Source organism: Myotis daubentonii, chromosome 4, assembly GCF_963259705.1.
Source record: "Myotis daubentonii chromosome 4, mMyoDau2.1, whole genome shotgun sequence".
In the NCBI taxonomy this organism is placed as follows: Eukaryota; Metazoa; Chordata; class Mammalia; order Chiroptera; family Vespertilionidae; genus Myotis; species Myotis daubentonii.
In genome coordinates this window covers 44,144,452-44,165,447 of record NC_081843.1, presented here as the reverse complement: position 1 = coordinate 44,165,447, position 20,996 = coordinate 44,144,452, and the positions used below count along the sequence as shown (strand labels likewise).

At 38.8% G+C, this 20,996-nt stretch overlaps 1 protein-coding gene across 5 annotated transcripts in view; it reads left to right on the top strand.

The window, feature by feature from the left end:
- The window catches only part of PRR16 (proline rich 16), a 244,072-nt gene that overhangs the window by 92,711 nt on the left and 130,365 nt on the right, over positions 1 to 20,996 (top strand). The window contains exon 2 of one of the 5 annotated variants that reach the window (XR_009452590.1): positions 12,002 to 12,096. The exons of the other annotated variants lie outside the window; for them this stretch is intronic. The gene's annotated coding sequence lies outside the window, so the exon portion shown is untranslated. The remainder of the gene's footprint in view (positions 1 to 12,001; positions 12,097 to 20,996) is intronic. 5 annotated transcript variants of the gene reach the window in all.

Here is a 20,996-nt window from a genome sequence, read left to right as displayed (position 1 = left end):
TGTCTGTGTTTATGTGTTTATGTCAGTACCATGCTGTTTTGATGACTATGACCTTGTAGTGTAGTTTGATATCAGGTAACTTGGGTCCTCCCATTTTGTTCTTCTTTCTCAAGATTGCTGTGGCTATTTGGCATCTTCTTATGGTTCCCTGTAAATGTTTGGAATATTTATTCTAGTTCTGTGAAATACGCTATTGGATTCCTGATAGTAATTGTGTTGAATCTATAGATTGCTTTGGGTGGTATGGAAGGAGAGTTGACTTGGAATGGTAAACGCACAATGCAATATAGAGATGATGTGTTGTAAAATTGTATACCTGAAACCTATATATATATATATCTACACTAATAAAAGAGAAAAATGGTAATTGGCGTACGGCGATACCCTTTTCATTGGCTAATCAGGGCTATATGCAAATTAACTGCCAACTAAGATTGGCAGTTAACTGCCAACAAGATGGCGGTTAATTTGCATATGTAGGCACAATGCAGGGAGGCAAAAGGGAAAGCAGGAAGAAGCCCCCTGCCACTGACAGTGATCGGAAACCCAGGGGGGAGCTAAGAGCTGGGGGGGCAGGGCAAAGGCGGCCCTGGGGCCACCTTTGCCCTGCCCCCCAGCCATGATCAGAGAATCAGGCGCCTTTTCCGCCCTGGCCAGTGATAGCAGGAAGTAGGGGTGGAGCCAGCGATGGGAGCTGGGCACGGTCGAAGCTGGCAGTCCCGGGAGCTAGGGGTCCCTTGCCTGGGCCTAAAGCGAAGCCCACGATCGCGGGGCCGCTGCAGCTGCGGGTCCCTGCTGCCCGGGCCGGACGCCTAGGCCAGAGGCGTTAGGCCTGGGCAGGGGCGGAGCCTGCAACCGCGGGGAGCTGGGGGTCCCCTGCCCAGGCCTGACACCTCTGCCGGAGGCCTCAGGCCTGGTCAAGGGGCCGATCCAGTGATTGGTGATTGGAGGGTGATGAGGGTCAACTCCTCTGGCCGAGGCGTCAGGCCTGGGCAAGGGGCAGAGCCAGCAATCGGAGGGGTCTGGGGGGCCCCTGCCCAGGCCTGACGCCTGGGCCAGAGGCATCAGGCCTGGGTTGGGGGCAGAACCAGTGATGGGGGGGAATGAGGGTCCCCTGCCCAGGCCTGACGCCTCTGGCCCAGGCGTCAGGCTGGGCAAGGGGCTGATCCTGCGATTGGAAGGTGATGGGGGTCAATGCCTGAGGGCTCCCAGTATGTGAGAGGGGGCAGGCCGGGCTGAGGGACACTACCCCCCCCCCCACACCCAGTGCACAAATTTCATGCACCGGGCCCCTAGTACATATATATATATTTTTTTTTACCAATGTTCCCCAATAAATTCAATTTAAGAAAATGAAAGATTTCTATCACTAATTTAATAAGCTAGTTATATTGTTTCTTATTATATACTAGAGGCCTGATGCATGAAATTCATGCACTCGGGGGGATCCCTCAGCCCAGCCTGTACCCTCTTGCAGTCCGGGAGCCCTCGGGGAATTTCCAACTAATGGCTTAGGCCTTAGCGCTGCCACAGAAGCAGGAGAGGCTCCTTACATTGCCGCTGCGCTCGCCAGCCATGAGCCCAGCTTCTGGCTGAGCTGCGCTCCCCCTGTGGGAGCGCATTGACCACAAGGGACAGCTCCTGCACCGTTTGGTCTATTTGCATATTACCCTTTTATTATATAGGATTTTCTTATATTTCATATATCCTCTTATCTTATTACTAGAGGCCCAGTGCACAAAAATTTCTGCACTCAGAGGGGAGGGGGGGTCCCTCAGCCAAGCCTGTGCCCTCTCGCAGTCTGGGACCACTCGGGAGATAACGCCCTGCTGGCTTAGGCCTGCTCCTGGGTGGCAGAGGGCAGGCCCAATCCCTAGGTGCAGCCCCTGGTCGGGCTCAGAGCAGGGCTGATTGGGGAGTTGGGGCGCCTCCCCCTGTCATTCACAGAGCAGGGCAGATTGAGAGGTTGTGATGCCACCCTCAGTCATGCTCAGGGTAGGGCCAATTGGGGGGTTGGGGCACCGTCTCCTGTCACACTCAAGGCAGGGTCGATGGGGAGGTTGTGGCGCCACCCCCTGTCACGCACAGAGCAGGGCCAATCAGGGGGTTGGGGCGCTGCCCCTGTCACACACAGAGCAGGGCCCATCAGGGGGTTGGGGCACCGCCCTCTATCACCCACAGAGCAGGGCCGATCAGGGGGTTGGGACGCCCCCACTCTCACACTCAGGGCAGGGCCGATGGGGAGGTTATGGCTCTACCCCATCACACACAGAGCAGGGCCCGTGGGGGGGGGGGGGAGCTCCCCCCTATCAGGCACAGAGCAGGGCTGCTCAGGGGGTTGGGGCCCTGCCCCCTGTCACACACAGAGCCGCAGGGCGATCAGGGGGTTTGAGCGCTGCCCCCTGTCACGCTGATCCCGGTGCTGGGAGGCATATTACCCTTTTACTATATAGGGTAGAGGCCTGGTGCATGGGTGGGGCCGGCTGGTTTGCCCTGAAGGGTGTCCTGGATCAGGGTGGGGGTCCCCACTGGGGTGCCTGGCCAGTCTGGGTGAGGGGCTGAGGGCTGTTTTCAGGCTGGGGGTGACTGAAGTTCCCAACAACTCCTTTTTTTCTTTCTTTTTTTTTTATTCTGGGCCAGCTTTACCTTGAGGCTTGGCTCCAGCTCTTAGGCTGAAAGTAGGTTTCTGGCCTTTGCTTACAATGTTGCGAATCTGCTGGCTGAAGTCTGGCGGTATTTGTTACAATGTTTCTTAAACTGCCCGCTCAGAGGCCTGCAGCCGCAGTCGGGGAACGTTGGTTTCCTCCGTCACTGAAGCAAGCAAGCCTCATGTTAGTTTCAAGCTGCCTGCCTGCTGGCCACCATCTTGGCTGACAGTTAATTTGCATATCTCGCTGATTAGCCAATGAAAAGGGTAGCGGTCGTACGCCAATTACCATGTTTCTCTTTTATTAGTGTAGATAACTTTTATTAATAATTTACTTTTTTTCATTTATAACATAAAAATTATTTATGAACCACTAGTCTAATGCTTTTAGTAAAAAAATGTGGTAACCATACCACCCCTTTAACCTATTTATTATTGCCTTTCAGTATTTAGCCAAACAAACATTGAAAGCTGTGTTAAATAATTTTCAAAATGTAGGAAATAATTTGAGGATCTAATTGGAAAGGAAGATCTTTTTATTCTATTAGATTTGTGAGTGAGAAATGTTAAGCATTAGTAAATTCTCTTTTATAACTGCCTCATTATACTTGTAAATGGTGGTGCTTCGTTCAATTGTTTCAAGAAAGTATTTGAATCAGTAAAATGCCACCATAATTTATAACAACTTCTTCCATGTAGCCAGTTGTGAAACGTATATCTTAGTTTATCACTTTTCAAAGATAGAGTATCTCTTTTCACCTTAAAATGAAAAATGAAAAGTCCTTAAAATGAAAAGTGAAAATAAATAAATAGTATAATTTATTTTTCACATACCATGCCCCACATGCAGTAGTATAATGTGAAAGGAGATCATTTTCATCTTGTTAGCACTGAAATGAAGGAAATAAAAAAACAAATTGTTCTCATTGTTTTTACTATGGAGATGACTATTTCAACTTTGGGATTTTTTTCATTCTACAAAGGAATTTTAGTTTGGGACTTTCAGCCATTTGCCAGCACAGATGAGCTGGGGATGAGAGCTGTGCTGGGATTCTGGTGCTGTGGTAGGTACCCTGGCTCTGTCTGCCTCACAGACTGGTATAAAGTTGATGGTCAGTCTTTCTTTCAAAGTCGCTTCACATGAATAGCAATTTCCTATAGGTGCTTCCCCATTTCCCAACACACATCAAGGGAGATTATCACTATCTTTTTTAAATAATGCCAGAAAGCATTTTTTGTTGTGGTGGCTTTATTTTCTTCCATTTGTTGTGTTTTTCTAGAGTTTATTACTTATATATGTTTTGTTTTAGTTCTGAGAAATTCACTTTAGAGAAACAAGAAAACTCTTTAAAATTTTAAATATGCACCTCTATTTTCCTTACAACTATTTATAATAACCAAGATGTGGAAACAACCTTAATGTCCATTGATAAAGAAATTATATATAAAGAAATTAAAGGGCCTTATGCTAAGTGACATAAGTCAGACCATATGATCTCTCTTATATGTAGAATCTAGAACAAACAGAAAACCAAAACAGCAGCTTTTAGATACAGAAAATAGATAGGTGGTTGCCAGAGGCAAAGAGTGAGGATGGTAAAGAAACAGGTTAAGGAAGTCAAAAGGAAAAAGGGAATAAATAAAATAGGGTTTCCCAATTTTGTTTAGTTATAAAAAACATGCTTATTAATCTGGCTCTCTAAGTTCCTCCCCAGGAGATTGTGGCTTAGTTGAACTTTGATAGAGTCTAAAAGTTGTGTATTTAACAATAAAATTCATATGATTAGGTAAATTTTGGAAATACTAACACAAAATAAATATATTTGACATAATCTGAGCTATTTTCATTCTTTCCTAATCCACCTCCCCCTGTAAATAAAGATATAAATCAGTAATAGCAAACCTGATATTTGGAGATCTACTTTTAAAATGTCATTGATCACTACTTTGTTGAATTTACCCTTCAAGTGGGTAACAGATCTTCTTTGCTACAACAAAGTCACCATCATGCAGGCAATGGTTATCTTTGGGATGCATGTTTATAGTCTGCAGTATCTTAAACTCATAAGAAAAGGGGGGCAGATTTTTATTAGAGTTTATGTTTCCTGGAAATATGTCCAGTTGTTTCATTTTGAACCTCAGTTAATAATAACCGAAGACCAGAAGTTTCTGTTAGAATAGAGTAATATTTAACCTTCTCTGTATACTTTCCATTGCTACAATACCCTCAACCCCTCCAAATGAGCTTATCCTATATAATAAAAGGCTAATATGCAAATAGACCGAATGGCAGAACAACTGAACGACCAGTCACTATGACATGCGCTGACCACTATGGGGCGTGTGTGGAACATGGCCGGCATTGACCGCGGTGGGATGGTGGAGCAGGTGAGCGGGGGGTGCCAGACCAAGGCGGGGCACCAGTCGCTGTCATTGGGGCAAGCCTCTGGTGGTTACTGAAAATTCTTTGCCCCCGTGTATCGTGGTCCCACCTGGTGATCGCACCTATTGCTGGCACCGGAGCCACTGCTCACACCTACTACCAGTGCTGGCCCTGCTCGCACCTGCAGCCGGTGCCAGAGCCACCACTTGCACCCGCTGCCAGTGCCCAACACCTGTCCTGATCACTCGGCGCCATTAGCAGATTCAAGCAGTGGCTGCCAGCCCTGATCGCCCCTGAGGGCTTCTCCACCTCCCCTTGCTCCTAAGGGGCGATCGGGGCAGCAGCTGCCACTCGTACCTGCTGCTGGTGCTGGCCCCCATTGCTCCATGCCATCAGCAGGTGCGAGCAGGGCCGATGGTGTCAGTGCGTGGGAGTGGCGGGAGCAGGGCTGCTAGCAGACAAGGGACCAGGGGCCGCGGCGAGAGGGGCCAGGTGGGGGCGTGGAGGATGGGCCGAGACCCACCCCTGTGCCTACCACAGCCTCGCCACCCACAGCTCCTTTCAACGTGCATGAATTCGTGCACTGGGTCCCTAGTGCTTTAAATAAGAATATTGTTCTTAATATGCAAGACAGGCTTTTTTTAATTCGTTCCCTGGCCCACCTTTGTAACTATATTCCTACCTCTGAGCCCTCCTACTTAGGAATGTTGAAGCCAGTACTAATATTCAGAATTTAGGCTAATTACATTAGTATTCAAAACAGAAAGTAGAAGTGAAAAATAGTAAATTCAAAGCTATTCAGCTAATACAAAAACACAACAAAAACAAAAAACAAAAATGTAGACATGTATTCAAGATGAAGTTATTTACTGCTTAATGGCCCAAATTTTGCAGGCATTTTAGTATTCAGAACAATGGCTAGAATACTAATTAATGATTTAATATACTGAATAAAATTATTTTCATCTATTAATTATAGGATTATTTCTACAAGGCCAAATTTTACTATCCTATTTTTAATTATAAAATTGCATTTCTTTATAAAGTATATTATGATCATTATTAAGCCTTTCTAAACCTCTAGATGGTATTTCATCTCTTAATTCCTGCCATGATCCTTAGTTCTATGGCATATTTGACCCATAGAAAATAAAATGGGGTTACATATTTCTGGTGGATTTTGGAATGGGAACAGATCTTCATTCCCGTTATACTTCTTCTGTAATTATAAAGGTATGTAAAACCTAGAATCTCTCCTGCGGATCTCAGTATTCTGTGACGAAAATTAATCCTTGAAACATCTTACAGTCAAAAGAGAGTTGACTAGTAATCCTAGGAATGTCATGTATTCTAAAAATGATTTGCTTTTCTTCCATGAAAAAGGATATTCTTTGAGTTACACCAATTGGCTTCTTTTTCAAGTTATTTGGGGATCTTTGACAGATTATTCTGTAAACAGATATAATGATGAGCCAGTTATTCAAGCTTTAGACAATGAAAAGTTTCAAGTTTAAGATACAGTAATACAGCTATGAAAGTGGGTTCAAAGCCATGTATATCTTACACAATAATTCCATTTTTCCTCCTAGGTAAAATCTGAGTTACTCCAACATTAAAAAAAATGTTTTATTTAGAATGAGGTATGTGTGAGTAATGTGTGTGTATATGCCATTATTATTCTTGCAATTAAAATCGGAATATTAAAAAAATTGTCATGTTTGTTATCTAGAAATCTCCACTCTATTGACTTTCCCATTTTCCTGGACTGTTCCTAGAGAATAGTTTAAACTTCAAAACGCTACCAGTTTGGATTCTGTTACCACTGTTACCTCGGTCCCAGAATTATATTTTTGCATTGCACTTAGATTTCTAAATTCCCAGGCCCCATGAAGAGCTGGTCTTTTTGGTGCTGAGGCCTACCTCTGCTTTGCACAAATTCTATAAATGAGGACATTTATCTCCAGGCAGTTCTGCTACCTGAAGATGTGTGTGGCACGTATCCCAGGCTCATTTTAGCCTTTTGAACAGCTATGCTGCAAAGGCAGGTACAAAAGCAGTTTCTAACCATGTAGTGTACAGATTTGGGGCGGGGTGGGGGAGAGAGGGAGGTTTTCACCATAGTTGTCCATCTGTTTATCAGTTCTAGTTGAATAACTTCCCTTGCACTGCAAAAGTAACTGGTTCAAAGTTCAACAGCCTCAAAATATTCTATTTCAAAGCTGTGCTCTCCCTTCATTTAAACCATGAATGTCGGATGTGGCAACATGAGTTTTCAGTTTTGAGATAAAGTATAAACTACCGTTTATACTTTAAATCTGTAAACTATTGTTTATACTTCAGAGCTTCAATACATATTTATTATTGGATTTTATTCTTTTTTATAAATATGTTATTTTGTGTCCTAAAATGCTAATAACTGCAGTTCTTTTTATTGCATTACTCAGGGAAGTATGTATCTAATATTCTACAAAATCTTGGAGCGCTTTTCAGTTTGAGTATTAGTGCAGGTATTTGTTGAAATTGAGCTCTCAGGTGACATGATCATGTTTTGATCCTGAAAACTCACGTTTTTATTGTACTGAAGAGATAGATTAGTTAAGAGGTCACTCTAACTCTACTATTTTCTGAAACAAATTTTTATTGGACAAACACGTGAGCATTGGGTGTACTTTGTGAAGATTATGGGCAAAACATCCAGTTAGCAGTTCAGCAAAGATTAAAAAGCATATACCGTAAGGTTATTATTTACACATGAATATATACATGAAGCTTGGATATATCTTGCCCCAGTCTAAATAGAGTGAAGCAAACCTAGTAATTATGCATGAATTTTAAAAACAAGGATCACATTTTGTTGTTGAAATGCTGGTGTTTTGAATACCCATGGAATGCATACTTTTGGTATTTTCTAAATGAGAAATATTACATTTTATGATCAGGTTTTATAATTGTTTGGTAGTACATAAGTAGAAATTAGTTCAAAATTCGAAGTGTAAATTTTTTTTCTCCTATTTTTCTTCTTCCTCTTAAATCTTGGAATATAAATTTTAAATTGTCTTATGGAAGGTCATACTTTGTATTTTTTCCCAATAATTCTGTAAGCATATTACTAAAATTCATGATTTAAATCTCCCAAACATGTTTCCAAATAATTTACTGGTTTGGCTAAGTGGATAGAGCATTGATTGGCCTGTGGACCAAAAGGTCCCGGGTTTGATTCTGGCCAAGGGCATTGCTGTACCTGGTGGCAGGCTCCTCCCCGCCCAGGCCCTGTTCTGGGTGTGTGGAGGAGGCAACCAATCTATGTGTTTCTCTCACATCGATCTTTCTCTCTGTCTTTCCCTCTTTCACATTTCCTAAAAAAATACCCTCAGGTGAGGATTAACCAAAAAAACCAAAACAAAACAAAACAAAAAAACAGGAAAGCTATTTAGATCATCTATTTTACCTTTCGTTTGGGACAAAATAACTTAAGTAAAATCCAAAATTTGAGTGTTTGATGTCTTTCATATGATTGCTTTATAGGTCCAGTCTATTATATAATTAAATCTAGTTTTTAAAATGTATTTATGTAGTAGGCTTTTCTGGGCTTCTTTGTGTACTCAGCATAATGATATGCTGATACTTGATAAATACTTTCCTTTACAACAGTAAGACATCATTTAGGTTATGGTCACTAAAAATTACACTAACCCTACAATTTATTTCTTTATTTCCTGACACATGATTCATTTAAGAAATCTGGACTGAGTCCAATAGCCAGCCCTCTGCTGCTTAGCCTGAGAGCTGTGCTTTAAGTTTTTTTTTTTTTTTAGCCAATAAAGAAATCTCCTTTGATTTTCAGATAGTGGTGTTATAAAGATGAATAAGAGGTTATCACTTCCCTAAAGAAACGTTAAGTGCAGGCAGTTGGATACTGATTAGAATTTGAATGGAGTTTTCCTTAGCAAAGCCCTTTCACACACATGGATTCAATTGATGAATATTTGTAACTTGTGGGGTTGTGAGTGTATGTTTGATTCCTAAATAAATCTAATGGCTTAATATAGAGGCATGTTTTCCTCTAGAACTAGATTGTGACCCTGTGCATGTGAAATGTTTTACAAATGTATGTCGTTGATCACCAGGGAGACATGATGCTGCAGCAAGCTCATGGTAAAACCCGGCATTCCTGAAAAACCTATTCAAAATCTGTGCTTATACCATGGGCTTTTTTGCGTCTCATTGTTGTCAGGACAAGGAAATTATCAGGGTGGGATTATCAAAACAGATTGTGGGCATTGGTTAATTCTGCAAAGGCCAAAAATGTAAATGTGCATTTGTCAAGAGTTCAGGTTTAGTACTCTTTCCTCTACCAGATTCAGGTCATCTTCTGTCTTTTCCCCATAGCTGCTTCCAAGTATAAAGTTTAGACATTTTCCTTCTGAATTGGGCAGTAATACTCTGGATGCTTGAAACACAGATTAATGAATTACTTCAAACATTTCCCAGATAATTTTCAAACCCTTTCCCACTTTGGGTTTAGCCTCGTCTGAGACTGTGTGTGAAGCACACGAGGGGAATGAAGGAAGGAGTTGTTCAGCTTGTCCTTGGCAGAGAAGTCCTGTTGCTGAGTAAGATCACAAGTTTTGGCTGGAGTGGCTTGGTAATAGCTTTTTCCACTGTGCAAAGCCAGGCAATCTCTGCCAAACAGCGGAACAGAATCTATACTGTCAAAATGGGGAAAAAAAAAAAAAAGTGGCGGCAATTACGAAGCTGGGGGATTCTGGCAGCACACTTCGAATCTGGCATTTTCACTTTGCTGTGAGGAGAAAAGTATGGCCACCAACTAGAGCTGCGTGGTGGGCTGCTGTGCTGCCTGGAGACTATATGACACTGAGATTAAGGACAATGTGTAGGTGCTGGGTTCAGAGTTCTTTACTGTAGGTCCAGTGAGAATCTCTATCAGTAAAGGTTTTGACATGCATTGTTACTGCATTGCTCTTCCATTGAATAACAGGAATGATAGCAAACACTTAAGTGCTTTAAAGAGTGTTAAATCTTTCCCATGTATTAGCTCATTCTCACTTTAGCCCTATGAAGTTAGTATGATTTTATTAACCTCCCTTTCAGAGATGGTGAAAGGGAGGCAATAGGGAAGTAAATATCTTGTGTCGCATAGCCAGCACTTCTGCTCCTTCCTCGGTGTCTTGGCATGAAGAATAATATAGTAATGTTAACAGAAAAATCTATGTTCCTTTTCTTAAATCCTTACAACTCTTTTTTAATGGCTTTTTGGGCAAATATTTTTTGGGGGAAGAAAGAACAGAGGTATGTATATTTCACCAGAACTATTAATATAGATAGCATAATTTTTACCATTCCTTTGCTTTTCCATTCTAACAGTATAACTTTATGAATCTCAGATTTTTGCCAATATCGCTAAGAGTATTTAATGTAGATCTAATGTGAAATGTGGTTGGATAATTTGATTGCTCACCTTATTTTTGACTGTTCACTTTGTTAAGTGTTTGAACCATAAAATTGTTCAAACAATTAAATAGTGCCTGCATAATGCTATTATTCATTGGAACATTTTTAAAATCCTGGTTTTGCATTCAGACTTTACAATTCATTATTAATGAAAATGTTTCCTATAATGCACATGTCTGTAATAAAAGCGTGGGCAGGGATTCTTGGTGTTTTATTTCCCAAAACTAGAAGGGCTCTTGGCACGTAATTGGTGCTTAGTGAGTATTTGATGAATGAGCATTCATTATGACTGGATGCATAATGAAATTAAACACCTTGAGCTTATTTATATGTACAATTTTGCTTTTCCTCTACTAAATAATCAAGGTTATTGTTGATGAAGAAAATTAGTAACAGCATGGGGAGCAATGGGAGCAGAGGAAATTGTGCCCTTCCTCAGCCCCTGCCCGGGCTGGTTCTTGTGGAGCTCCTTGAGGAAGGCGTCTCTCTCATTCATCGCGGTATTCTCAGTACTGACAAAGCATAGTGATATAACCATGAGCGAATGGTTGTGCAAACTAAATGACTTAAGCTCCTGTCTTTTTATTAATATCTAGTTTAAAAAAATCTCAGTCACTGCAGAGTTTGGGGAAGCTGTTACTAAAGGCTTAAGGCAAGAGCGAGGGATTACACATTTGGGGAGCAACCATCTATCATTCTGAACTGGATGCAGCAACCTCAAGGACCTTGGGCTCTGTATTTCAACCTCCCAAGTCAGAGGCTCTGTACTCACTGCCCTGTGGCTCTCAGAGTTCTGACAGTATCACTACCAAGAGATCACTTAGGCCCTGCTATACGCAATTCTGCCTCTCAGATAGGATAGTCTTTGGTTCACAAGACCTAGGGTTTGTTTCTCTGAGGTTGGCTAAGCCCATTAGCACCTCATACAATAAGCTTAGTTTCCTGAGGCCAGGCATCCCTTTAAATATTTGAAGATAGCTCTCTCATTTCAAGAGGCTATTCTGCACTACCACTTTACTGAGGGTATTTCTATCCACTTCTGTGACATGGTTGACCGCTCTTCCCTTCCGGACTATTGTCCTCAAAGCTGGTATGCTCATTTGTCTGTTAATGATCACTGGGCAGCAATACTGAAACAGTATTGATTAATGAGTAAGTGTTAATGTCAGGAAAATTTCCAGTGATTTGCTTTAGCAATCTTTTCTCAGAAAGAACAGTTTCTCAGTGAAATTCTTGAAGACTTGATTTATTGACTGATCTATACCACAGTTCTTTTCACTAACAGTATGTAGTCCTTCACATGCATGTCCCCGCGTACATGGTTCATATATTAACTCCTCTTCTGTTCGTGTGTACATCTCCATCAGCATAGCCTATTCCTTCATACTGACTGATGTCCCACCCCCATTCATAAGCTCCTGTATCTGTTTAGTTCAGTGTGTTTTGGAAAATCTAAAGTAAATACAGTATTTTTAAAAGTTCTCTAATTTTTTTAACAGAAGCTCCATAACCTACTCCCACCTCCCCACATGATGAAACAGGGAAACAGTGCCACAGGCAGACTGTGACAACAGGACACCCGGAAATGCCCAAGGTCAGCCCCATCTTAATGTGATGTTTGCAGGAATGTGGACAACACATACCAGTATTTCTAAGAAACATGGAAGTCCAGTATATGATTTGTTATTCAAAACACATACACAATTTTCCATTAACAGTTAGATATCTTTGAGTTTTAAAGTTATTAAATAATGACCACGAATAACATGATTAACAATCACACTATATAAATTGTGATCACCATATAACTTGTCATATTTTCAGTCTGTCATTTTCATAGAGGAAAATATGTATAATAACATTATGAAACTCAGCAATGTTTTCTTTGTTTCTAAGACTCAAAAAAATATTTTAAGGAACATGTATGGTGTTTTTTCAAATGGCAGGATTTGACTTCCAAGGTGCCAGTATCAATTAATTCATGAATGTACACGCCTTCTATGAATAAAACTAGTTTACATTTTGATAATTTCTCTTTTTTATATTGACTCTATAGGAAATTAATAAATTTGGCCATTAAAAAACCAATAAAAATACATAAAAGATATGTTTGTTTAGAGTTAAATACTGAGTTAATGATCAAATTTTTCCTAAATACTGCTTTGTGGTACATAGAACTCATTCATAATTCAGGATATTCTTGGCTACAACCTATGTGACCATAAGAAGGATCATCACCTTTAACAGCTGGGAATTCCTAGTGAAGTGAAAACATGTACAGTCAAGGTCAACAGTGTTCTTTTGTTGCAATTTTCTATTTCCCACCATGAAAGGCTGCCAATATGGGTTCACTGGTCCCAGTATTTTTCCATATATGAAAGAACGTGGCTTTGTTTCTCATTAAGCCCAAACGCTTCTGGAGCTGTAATTTAATTTCAGCGCTTCTATAGATATAGGACTCTAGATATTATTTGTTTTAGACATGGATACTACATTTTCCACATCTAGATAAAATCTGAACAATACCATGATAAGTCAACTATTTCATCTGAAGAGTGAGTTTATTATATCTAAAAAATTATGTCTGGATACTGTCAAATATTGGGGATATAGTGACATGTTTACAAGTGCTATTTTTCTTTATTCAGAGTTATCCTTATGTCCTGCATTTGGAAATATTCTGTTTGAAATGAGTTCCTCTAAATGGTATTATTCTTTGTAGTTGAGAGACTGTTGAATAAACTTTCAATAGTAGCATACAGTGAATTCAATAATGTAATTAGTAAACTATTTCCAGTGAAGGGATTGTAGCAATCATACTGGTTTTTAATGATTTGTTAGGAGCTGTGAATTAAGTCTTCATTTTAATACGACCTAATTATAATACAAGAGGAGAATGTTATTTGGAATTTAGCTATATTTATCTTCTTTTTATTTATTTATTTATTGTCTAAAGTTTTACATATGTCTTCTTTTTCCCCCGCTTAACCGTCCCTCCTCCCCAGCCACTCCCACCCCGAGCAATCCCCCACCGGCCCAGTGTCTGTGTCCATTGGTTATGCTAATATGCACGCATACAAGTCCTTTGGTTGCTCTCTAACCCCACCTTCCCGGCCATTCGTCTCTAAATCTATTCTGATCATCAAATTACGTTGATCATTATATCCCACATATGAGTGAAATCATGTGACATTTATCTTTCTCCAACTGGCTCATTTCGCTTAGCATAATGCTCACCAGTTCCATCCATGCTTCTTAATAAAATTCTTCTTTAACGGTAAATAAAATAGAAGCCATAGAGCATTATGTAAATGGAAAAAATACACTGAGAGGAAAGTAAGGGTAAGTTGTCGACTAAATCAGCATCAAAAGGTTAAAAAAATCTCTATATCAATAGGCAAAACCCATGAAGAAATACATAGAATTATTTTCTAAATTTTCCTTTCTTTTGATATGGTGTGAATTGACCATGAAGCTATGATGTATCCAATATAAATTATGTGGTGAAGATCATGTAAGACCAGAAATTAAGATTTCTCAGATTCAAATTCTAGCTCTAATATTAACTTGCTTGTTATTATTTTGCAAGTCACCTATTCGATCTGAGTTCCTAAGACCTTTAGCTGACTTAATTCCATAGAATGCAGGACCTAGTTTCCATGTATTCTGTTTGGTAAGACTTTTACAGAAAAGACAGAGCACTGTAGCTCAGCATTTCCCCTGGAAAAAATCTTGATAGACTACAACCAGACAGTGTCTTTCCTCCAGTGAAGTATTCTGCACCCTTCAGATTTCTGGTCTACTCATCAGACAGTGATTGAAACTCTCCAACTCATTTATAATTTTTCTAGAAAAAAAATTTAGGTCTAATATTTAACTGTTTCAACTGAGTTTGGTTGATTTAAAAAGGTGAATTCACTGTTTAAATAGTAATTAAGTTAACTAGTAAAAATAGTATTAGATTTTCAATGTCTTTTTACAGTTATTATAGGAGCTATAAATTTTGTTAAAATATATGAAGTTTTTGCTACATGGAGCAAAAGAGAAAATCCAACATTTAATATTGCTATTGAGTTTAACCATATCGCTAGTTCCTGAGGATAGAAAAATTCATAGGGCAGTTGAATAGCAGTTTTCATTCAAAATGGTTTGTTATTATACTAGCATAATAATGAAAATTACAGATCGAAATGAAAAGGAGATAGGAACATTTGGAGGACTTAAGAATCTCAGCAACAGAAACATTTCTCCTAAATGTCCAACTTAGAATATAATAAAGCAGTCTTTTGATATTTTTATCATTTTCGTCAAACTGAAAAAGACCAATTTGAACCAGTCTAGTAGATTACTTCATTCATTCACTCAACACCTGTTGACCATGCACTTTGTACTGTCAGTCTGCTAGAAATAAGGAATATAAAGATTAATATGTTCAATATCTAGCAGAAGATGAAGAAAATAAATAAGACTAGCTAGTTGGAGGTAAATCACACAGGATGCAAAATAATAAATTTAGTTTATTAAATCAGGATGAATAGTGACATAGAGAGAAGCTAAAATTAATGTGGCTCAGAAACTGACATAAGTATTGATTAATAGCCATCAGAATTTCTGAAGAAGGAATATACAACAAGTTGGAAAGCCATGGCAAAATCTGCTTTAGTTAGTGAAATAAAATGAAAAATATGAGAAATATATATCAGAACTTTGCAAGATTGTATAATTCCATAATAAAACAGTGACTGAAATTTATCTCAAATGTATTTGTCATAAAGCATAACCTTGGATATGATAACAGGAAAAACTTATGGAGCATAGTGACAGCAAGGCCAGAGGATGCAATGGTGAAACAGGAAGATCAGCTTCATTCACGGTTATGTTGCAATTCTCCACAGATGTGTGCAGTGATTGATAACCTGCAGGAAGGTGTGCTTACGAGATGGTCTTTCTTGATTTTGTTGTTCAGCCAAAACACTGTACAAATTGTTTTAGAGAATTATTGTTTACATCCAACCTTAATCAGCTAGCATCGGGTTACGTCGGACTCGATGTACGTTGTTTCGTGATTACGTTGCCATCTCCCACTTATTTATTAAAAAAAAATTCCGTCATTTCAATGTATGTACATAAGTGCTTTGTGTTTTTTATTATTTATTTACCACAAGTAAAGGTCAGGAATTATCTTTCTTTTCTTTTTTTTTTTTTACTGTTTCACTTCATTATTGCTGTGTATGGGCTCCATGTGAGTGACCTAGGTGCTCACGTAGGTGGGTTCCGACTTATGTAGGAACAGGTCTGGTCTCCCACGTAACCTGAGGACTGCCTTCGTAAGTCAATGAACAGACTGTACTAGTAATGCTGTAGCTGGGAAATGCCAGAGAGCACTACATTTTGGTTATTGTTGCGAGAATGTTATCTGTCAAGGTGCATAGAACAGCTAAATTTTTATTTTCCCTCTACCTCACTGGCCACTCCTCCTTAGTGTTTTGTGTTAAATCCTCTTGATTCCTCAACCTATAAATGTTGCAGGGCCCACATACTCAGAGTGAGCGCTCTCTCTCTCTCAATGTCTGTCTGTCTCTCTCCTTTTTTCCCCCATTCCTGCCTCATTCCCTTACCCCCTCACCTCCTCCACTTTCTCTCTGCCCCATCCCCCATTCGTGCTGATCTTATCTAGTCCCATTACTTAATATACCATGAACATGTGAGTTCCTCCCAAAATTTATCTCTCCCTGAACCCATTCATTGTCTCCACTGAATGTGTAATAAGCATTTCAAACTAATTATGTCAAATAATAAGCATTTCAAACTAATTATGTCAAAATTAAGAATATATACCCAGTCCCACAACTCTCTTTCTCGTTTAGTTTCTTCAATGTCACTACATCATCTAACCAGTTTCATGGGCCAACTCTTGGTATCATTCTTGCTTCCTCCCTTTTACTCATCCCTCATGTCTAATCCTTCAGAAATTTTTGTCAAACCTGCCTCCAGAAGGTATCCTGAATCCCTTTTTTTTGAGGGGCGGGGGGCGACTTGACTGCACCTGCTTTAGCTAGCTCATCGTTTCATTGACTGCGCTTACACAAATTCCTGACCAGATGTTGCTTTTACTCAGAGCAGCAAAAGTAGAATTTTTTGAAATATAAAAGGACCAGCGTCATCACACATGACAAACTTTTATGACTCCTCATTGCCCCTAGAGCTCCTTCAGTCTCCTTACCTTGGCTAGCTATCTTCTGATCAATCCGCTGTAAACTCTTCTAACCCCAGAACTTATCTCCTATCAGTCTTGGGCCCTGCTTCGCACTCTACCTCTGGGCCATTGCACTTAGTATGCACAGGGCTGGATCCTTCTATTATTGTTTCAGTTCATATGCTACCCTTTTGGAAGTGCTTTTGCTCACACCTAGTCTGAGATTTAGTTGTTCACATGTGTCTCTCTCACTCCCACTCACACACCTCATCTCTTGGCATACCACTGTCTTTCAGGGACTTACCTGTAGTTTTCTTCAGGGTACTTACCACTCTGTGATACCTTGTTTATGTGTTTGCTTTCTTACTTCTTGAATGTGTTCCCTCCATGTCAAATACAAGTTCCTTAAGGGTATGGGCCTCATCTCTCCTTTTCAGTACCATGCCCTCAACCTCTAGAAAAGTAACAGCACAGTAAGTATCTATAGAGTGAAGGCAAAAGACTCCAGATCAATTTGTCCTTCTTTTTCCATCTTCATATACTCTAAGGAGGTTACCAAAGGATAAAGAAGCTATAGAGATCTGAAGAAAGGTCTTACTCATTGCTTTGATATTGCTTTCTGAGAACAGAGCATGAAAAGTGTACATTTTTTAGAAGCTGAAATTCCATATGTTAGCATCTGTTTGCAGGCTTTAAATCTAGTGCCTTTTTGCATTGTTTCCTTTTTTGCTCTTTAAAAGGCTATATGTCAAAATAGAATTTGATTTGCAGAACCTTAATGCTAGCACTTCGAAAAGTATGCAGCAGGGAGAAAACAATACAAAAATGTGCACTGTTCACTTACAAACACAACACATTTTATATCTCGGGATTAGGGATTAATGTATGAATAATTCTTCCATGGAAAAATGAAGGGTAATATGAAATAGTGCTTTGACTGCATATATATTTTATTATTTTCAGCTGTTTACAGAATATACCACCATTTGAAAATGTGCTGTCACTGGGGTTGTTTTAGGATAGAGAAGAAGAAAAAAGTTCCAATCATCACACTTATTAGTAAAGAGAAAAACAGACATATATTATTTGACAGGTTTTATAAGTGCAAAAGTATCAAGAGTTAACATAAACAAACTATGGTGAATAAATCATATCTACCATTCCTAGATTTTTCTTGGTAGTTTTAATAATTATCTACTTCCTAGTTTATTCCTGAGGGTTCTGCATGTGTGCGTGATATGATTCCCTGGCACATGCTGGGCGTGGTGTGATGATTGGAATATGGATTCTGGATTTAGAATGCCTGAATTTGAAGCTTAGCTTTAAACCCCTTTTTAAGTGTGTACCCTGTGCACATTACTCTTCTTTTGCAAAATGACAGTTAACAATAAATACTTGCCTTTAGGGGTTATTTTGAGCATTGAATGAGATAATCCTTGTAGAATTCTTAATGTCTGGAGCAAAATGCCTAGTAATGTTAGTGAATGTTACTTTAATATTATCTTTACACTTACCCATGTGATTACACTTTATTGACTGTCCTCTTTCCCATGCCAGGCCTCAGAGATTGTATTAAAAGAAGGTTTCATCAGAAGATTAAGACATAACTGCATTAATTTGTTAAGGATTAGGTAGACCTCTAGAGCAGTGTTTTCCAATACAGGTAAATAGTTGTTATATAGGGGAAAAGCCAATTCTGATTCTGCTGGGTGTATTTCTTCTTCAACAGAAACATTGTTTTAATATTTTGAGAAAAACTACATAAAAATTTAGTCAGATGACTATACATCAGGACTTTTCAGAGCCTTTAAAACATTAATGTAGAACTACATTTAATTTATCTGTAGGTTTTAAATCTTAAAAGTGTATACCTAAATGGTTTTGTAATTCAAAGGTTTCAAAATGTTAATATGCACCATGGTCTTTCAGGAAGAACATGAATTGTGCAATACTTTTCACAACTAGGATTTTTATTCTCCACAGAGGGTCTACATTCTCAGTTCACAGGCACTGAAAGAATGATTGTCAAGGAAGAGAATGTTCTTATGGTCAGGTAGGGATTCTTTCTGATGGTTAGATTAGGACATATGAAGAACCTTATCATAAACTTGAAAAGCTTGCCTTGTTTAATATTAAATTTATAAAAATTGGATAAGGACATTTAAGATGAAAATGAAAGTAAGGTATAATTCTACCTCATTTCACTCATTTTGAAAGAAGCTTATTCTTGTGGTTTAAGGTTAACCAAGTAGTACAATTAAAGAAAATTAATCTGTATGCAGAACAAAACTGATCACGCTTCTACTTTTCTTGCCTGGGAATATGTTCTACTTCTATTAGATGTGTCTTCTAGTAAAAGAGGTTGCAAAGCATAAAGGAGCAAACTAAACACTGGAGCCAGGTTGCCTGGTTTGGAAATCTGCTCTGTACTACTAGCTGTGTGACACTGGCCAAATTACTCAACCTCTCTGTGCCTCAGTTATCTCATCTGAAATTGGAGGTAATAAATAAATACTAGTTGATAGGATTGTTATGAAGATTAAATGAGTTGCTACTTTTGGATAAGAACTATTCCTGGCATATAATATACAGTGTATATTTGGTAAATAAGTAAATTAAGCGTGAGAAGCTATTTCATTGCCTTCTCTATTTATTTGCTATTACTTTTCTCTTGTCATGTGGCTAGTCTCAGGTTCAGAGGACGCAATAACAAAAAGAATGAGTGTTCATTGGTTGATAGAAACCTAATTCTGCTACTTGTCTCTGGATGCAGTGATGCTCCATCTTGAAATAAAGGCTTACTAAAGATTCTTTCTCAGCTAGTGACTGTGGGATAAATGACCAGACAAGAAAATCGGTATTTCTGCCCTCCATATAAAGCCATTTGGTGTTTGTTCTTGATTGTGTATTGTATTAAGCAAGAGTAAGAGATACATCTCTTAGTGGGAAAATAGACTCAGAAATCTTCTAAACTCTCCATTTTAATAGCACCACTAATCTCTTAAAAATTATTTCCACCGTGATTTGATGTACTGTTGTAATTATAATAGTTAACATCTAGTGAACACTGGGATATGTGGTTTGCATCATGTAACCCTCACTCAAAGTGCATAAAGGATTGTCATTACCCCCAATCTATAGTGAAGAAAACCAAGGAAATTAGTGACTTGCCTAACTTAGAATTGGTTCTGGTTACTGGTAAACTGGTTTACAAACCCAAGGAACCCAACTCTAGCATCTGTGCTCTTAACAATTCTACTTCCTGCCTCTCTTCACCAAGATACCTTAGAATAATAATAAGGGAGCACCTGGAAAGTCTAAAGTTATGGCTTGTGTATCTCAGTACCAATTTCCCCAAGCCTAAGCACTGAAGACATACATATACATATACACATACTTATACACATGCATATAATACATATGCATATTGGTACTGTAGACATTCTAATCTATAATGAAGTATATACACATAATACTTTCATATTAGTCAGAAAATAGAAACAACCCAAATATCCATCAAATAATAATTAAATAAACAAAATGTGAAATATCTATGTAATAGAATATTATTCAGCAATAACAAGTAACCAACTACTGACACATACTACAACATGCATGAACCGCAAACATATTATGCTAAGTAGAAAAAGCCACATATAAAAGATCATAGGATGTATCACTCCACTTATATGAAATGTCCTTTAAAAGCAAATATACAGATTTAAAAAGTAGATTATTGGTGACCTGGAACTAGGGGTTGTAATAGGGATTGACTGCAAATAAGCATGAAAGGTATTTTTTTGTGGTGATGGAAATGTCCCAAACCTGGATTTTGGCAACAGTTGCACAAATCTGTAAATTTACTAAAAATCATTTACTTAAACAGAATTGGGCACTTAAATGGGCAGATTTCATCATATGCAAATTTACCTCAATAAATCTGTTAAAAAGCAAACAAACTGGATCATGGCCCAGAGATTTAGTATCCTGGACCATCGTTTAGTGATAAAGATAAAGCAGGCTGAAAATCAAATTCAAAAGTGTATAATCCATATTAAATTTTTCTGCCCTCTCTTCATAATTTGAATAAAAGATAAAAGTCACTTTTATACCTAGCATGAAAAATAAATTGGCAATAAAATAGGGAGTTTTTATTTATTTAAAATTTTGTACTGATATAATTTCACTTTGATATGATAAGCTGAACATCTGACTTTGGAAAGGCATTTATTTTCTGCACTTCATTTAAAGTTTGTCTCTAGATGAAGATGTTTAAATGCAAGTTGTATCATGGTATT